Source organism: Galeopterus variegatus, unplaced genomic scaffold, assembly GCF_000696425.1.
Source record: "Galeopterus variegatus unplaced genomic scaffold, G_variegatus-3.0.2 Scaffold1789, whole genome shotgun sequence".
Classification (NCBI taxonomy): Eukaryota; Metazoa; Chordata; class Mammalia; order Dermoptera; family Cynocephalidae; genus Galeopterus; species Galeopterus variegatus.
The window spans coordinates 217566-222647 of record NW_007727900.1 but is presented as its reverse complement, the minus strand read 5'-3'; the positions used below and the strand labels follow the sequence as shown (position 1 = coordinate 222647).

The following is a 5082-nucleotide window of genomic DNA, read 5'->3' as shown; positions in this document are numbered from 1 at the left end:
AAACTACTCTATTTTCCCCACACCTGTGTATTCAAAACAGCTTTTAGACCTTGGCTTACACCCCTTATTCTATTTCACTGGAAGAATTTGCATTGAATTCTGCAATTCCAGCAGTGCCAAGCAGCGTTTGATAAGCTGTCTTCTGAACAGCCGTAAGGAGGACGTGATACCACTTGCACAGATGTGGGACTGATTCTCAGCACGAACTTCCACTCCCCAAAGATGCCCAGTAAATATACTATGTCTATGGGGGAGGAGGGCACCTTACAAGAGAGAGCAAGGGGCAAAGCTCTCTTGCAACTGGTGATCACTCAAGCCACACGAGGCAGAGAGTGGTGGGATAGGGATTAGAACCTGGGCCTCTGGCTCATGCCCACCCTGTGCAGCATTCTGAGGGCCTCCTCTGAGAATGAAGATCATCCTGGGTGACCAAAGAGTCACTGCACTCACACATAGCTGCCCCTCTCACCTGTTCCTTGGGGAGGCCTTTCTCTTTTTGAACATTTTCCTGCATACTTGGGGACAGAAGACAAACTGCAGACCAAATTATCGGGTTAATCACACTTTTAAAAACATCACAAACGATGGGTCGGCCCCGTGGCTCACTCGGGAGAGTGCGGTGCTGGGAGTGCCGAGGCCGTGGGTTCGGATCCTATATAGGGATGGCCGGTGCGCTCACTGGCTGAGCATGGTGCAGACCACACTGTGCCGAGGGTTGCGATCCCCTTACCGGTCAAAAAAAAAACAAAGAAAAAACCATCACAGACGGTGAGAACAGTGGCAGGGAAGCTGAATGAGGAACTTTAAATGGTGGCTGAGTCTGGCATTCTCTGCTCTTCCTCGGAACTTCAGGTGAAGTTTCTGCATCTTCTCATCCGCTCCTTTCTGGGCAGATGGGAGAGAAGGAGCTGCCTTCATCCTGTTACCCTTCTCTAAGCCTCCCTTTCTCTCTTCTCACTTACAAATGTCCTGCTCCACAGACACATGGTGACACCCACCGGAGATGAGTGTCTGCCTCAGTGGTCCCTGCTCTGCCATGAGGACCACTGCTGTTCCTCCCCCCTCCCACTCCCTGCCCTCAGTCAACCCCCCACAGCCAAACTGCAAATACCAGCTGCCATCTGACCAGGAAAGGGCAGAGAACTGCAGAGGAAGTGACCTTTGCATCACACAGCATGTGCGTCTACAAGCTGTGGTTGCCTTGTGGGCTCGTGTTCCACTTCTATGCAACTGTGTGCCACGGGATTCCACCTACTGCCATGACAGGTCTTCATCATGCTAAGTGTAAAACTGTAGCATTTATCCCTGTTAAATTTCCTCTTGCTGCTTTAATAAATCCCCATCTCTGGTATAGGAGTCTGGACAGTGATCAGTATAGGTGAGGGGATAGTGACCTGAGGGGGACCTGGGGAGGCTTTGAGGGTGCTGCAATGTTTGGTTTCTCAGTCTAAATGCAGGTTACATATGGGTGTGTTCAGTTTGTAAAAGCATATAATGCTGTACACTCATAATATGTGCAGCTTCCTGTGTGGACATAGACTTCGATAAAAAGAAAAAAAAAAGTATGTACATTGTCAGTCTGTTTGGGCTGCTGTAACAAAATACTATAGATTGGGTGACTTATAAACAGCACAAATTTATTTCTCACAGTTCTGGAGGCTGGAAAGTCCAAGATCAAAGTGCTAGCAGATTCGATGTCTGGTTCCTGGTTCCTGGAACCTGCTTCCTGGTTCGCAGACTGCCTTCTTTTCACTGTGTCCTCACGTGGCAGAAGAGGAGAGGAGCTCTTTGGGGCCTCTTTTACCAGGGCACTAATATCAATCATGAGGGCTCCAACCTCCTGACCTAACCACCTCCCAAAGGTCTACCTCCTGATACCATCCCCTTGGGGGTTAGGATTTCAACATAAGAATTTTGGGGGACACACAAACATTCAGACCATAGCAACTGTTTAGACAGCTACAAAACTATCTAATAAGTATTATTTTCCAAATTGCACTTCAATTATTTCTCTACCATTAGGTCAGGAGCTCCTTTAGCAATGGAACCTGGCTTATTCATCGCTTCCTTGGAGTATAATAATACACATAATTTTCTATTGTTCATACATTCAAGAGAAATGCATCATAGACCCCTGCATCATGGAACACCAGCCCTGCGGTATCCGCCTCATTCTCTCTGTTTTCTCAAAGATGATCTACATACAATTATACTCATCATATAATTGTCGATGACAGAAGGTATAATCCACTTGGCCCTGATCTTTCATCTCATTTGAAGAAATTAACGTTCTCTCACGAATTCCTTGTCTATGTGTTCATCTTCATAGGCAAGGAAACCAGTGCAAGGCAGGATAGGAGCAGCTTTGCATTCTCTGCATCTGGAAAACAGCTTTCTTGCCTTGTTTTCAGTTTCCAGAGCCCCTCCCTTCTTTCGCAGCATTTTCAGTCTTCCACACTCCTCTGTGCCTTCAATAACAGCCTTTTGTTCACTGACAAGAGGAATCTGCAGCTTCATCAGCTCCAAACCAACCTCCCACCACCCTCTGGGCAAAGCCCTACTCAGAAAGGGATAGAAAGAAGAGAAGTGGAGGGGGCTGGAGATGGTTGTGCCAGGGGGTCGGGGGGAGGCAGGGTGGAAAGTACGCAGAGTTCGGAATAAGGCAATGGCTCTCCAGGGCTACACTGCCTGCCTACTTGGGCGACCTTGGGGCTATGTGGGCCCATGACCTCACAGTGTGAATGAAGGAGCTGGACTAGAGGGTTCTGAATCCTTTCTAGCTCTAAATACTCCGAACCCTAATCATAACCCTAAGCATCTATATATTGAACAAAATTGTACTGACACTCATCTCCAAGTAATGAAATATTAGGAAAGTTTTTTCTCCTGTTCTGAATTTTGTAAATAGTCTGTACTAAGATTGCACTACTGATATGTTTGTGTTTTATGTGTACTCATAAGCACGAAAAGTCTGTGATTCTAAAAAGAAAATTTAAAAGGTTTTTTTTAATTAAAAAGAAGAGGAAATAGGGCTGGCCGGTTAACTCGGTTAGAGCACCATGCTTACCAACACCACTGTCGGGGGTTTGGGTCCCCATAACGCCCAGCTGCATTAAAAAAAATTTTTTTTAAAGAAAATAAATTTTAAAAATAAAGCCAGGGAAGAAAGAAAAGCCCAACGTGAGGCGCCAAATCCATCTAGAGCTTAGAAGCCCTTCGGGTGCAGGCAGCGCTCATCCCACCACCTGCTGTAAAGTCTTTGTAAGCTCTTCTGGCGCCATCTGCTGGCCATCTCAGAAACAACCGCTTAATTTGGTTTGCGAAGGGGCTCTGAAGCGAATCCGTGGAGAGAATATTGATTCAGAAAAAAGATCACATTCTATTTACAGGCAAGTCTTGCTCCAAACTCACCTCCAAAATTCACTTTTGATTTTTCCTTGTAGTAATGATTTTAACAGGGACAGGTGTCCCTAAGCAAGTCCCTTCTGTGTAAGGCCCAGAATGGTCACCCAATAACTATGAGCCTCATGTCCTGTAAGACCCAGGAATGATTCTCCAGCTCCCCTCCCCACCGTGCTTGGGCATCAGGTAGAGGGGAAGGCAGGCTGACGAACCCACTTTCAGCCCTACCATCTGTGGACGGGGGTGGTTTCATCTTGATCTGTCTCTGCCTCCTGGGTTCCCACAGATCTATAACTCCCTGGTCCTTGGGCTAATTCAGTCCTTCAAGCATTCCCACATGGCCCCAAGCAGCCCAAAGTGCTGCAAGTCCTCTCGGTTGTCCTTCCATCCAGCATTAGTCCTGCTTTCCCACCTACCCAGTGGAAGTGTGCCCCTCACTCCCAGGGGATCCCAGCTTTGCGACACAGTGGTCCAGGGGAATGCTTGCCCTCTATCCGAGCTGACCCTTCCCACAGGGGCTGCCTGGAAAAGGCCCCTTTACTGTCTGAGGGTGGTCTTTATGTGCAGGACAGCCTGCATCCTCAGCAAGGCTTGTTTATGCCACCTCTGTTGTAGATACTGATGGAAAAGCATTTTACTTCTAATTCCAATTCTAAAAGGCACCTCTGGAGTCTTTCTAAACTTCATCAAGATCTTCATGTGGTTTTTAGTAGTAAAAAGTGATAAGAAGGTCCCTCCTTCTCAGGAGGAAGGAGTGGCCCAGAAACCCCTGATTAGTTCTGCCAGGGAGGGAAAGGCTGCCATATTAGGACAGCAGCAGGAACGCCACCTCCCCCCACAGCTGCTATATAGCCAGGCAGGCCTGGCCACCAAGGGCGAGTGCTGGAGGACCGTGCAGCCTGTGGCTCCAGAGGCACATCCCTGCAGAGAGTCCAAGGTATGAGGGGAGGCATTTCTGTGCTCAGGGTTGCTCTTCCCTAATCAGGTCTCTACCTCAGACTGGAAGCCATGCAATGACTTCTTTCCTCCCGCATTCTGGGATGGGTCCCAAGTCAGGGGGGACTTGTGAGAACGTTCAGTCATCAATGGTTTTGCATTTCTGTGTATTGCTGCTACAATAAAATGCTACTTTAAGGTTAGCTATTTGGGATTTTGTTGGCTTTGAAGCCCTTGCCTGAGAGGACTAGTTTCTTTCTCAAGAACTCTGGTTTTATTTTTCTTAATTTGATTCACCTGTAATGATCTATTATGTTATTATTCTTATTTAAGATTTCTCCTACCAAGATGAACAGGCTGATGACATGGGGTATGGCCCCCTATTTAGGAGACTAATGTTTGCTTCATGCTTGGATCTCTTTGGAGAAAGCCAGTCTGAGTTCACTGTGATCAGGGGCAGCATGTGGGGGGCTGGGGGCCTGGGTGCTCATGTCAACCCTAGGGCAGAGGCTAGACAATGCCCACAAGCAAGGAAGGTCAGTGAGGCTCTTTGCAGGCTTGCACAGGTGCCTGGATATGCTCTTAGGCTGTGTCTTCCCCCCGCCCCACACATTTTTTTTTTGGCAGCTGGCTGGTATGGGAATCCAAATCCTTGACCTTGGTGTTGTAATACCGCGCTCCAACCAACTATTCTAACCAGCCAGCCTGCCTCTTTTTTTTTTTTTTTTTTTTTTTTTTTTTTTT

The 5082-nt window shown here is 47.4% G+C and overlaps 1 protein-coding gene across 1 annotated transcript in view; it reads left to right on the top strand.

The window, feature by feature from the left end:
• The first annotated feature begins 4287 nt into the window (after window positions 1–4287).
• Window positions 4288–5082, top strand: part of PRND (prion protein 2 (dublet)) — a 3699-nt gene continuing 2904 nt past the window's right edge. The window contains exon 1 of the mRNA XM_008578953.1: window positions 4288–4339. The gene's annotated coding sequence lies outside the window, so the exon portion shown is untranslated. The remainder of the gene's footprint in view (window positions 4340–5082) is intronic.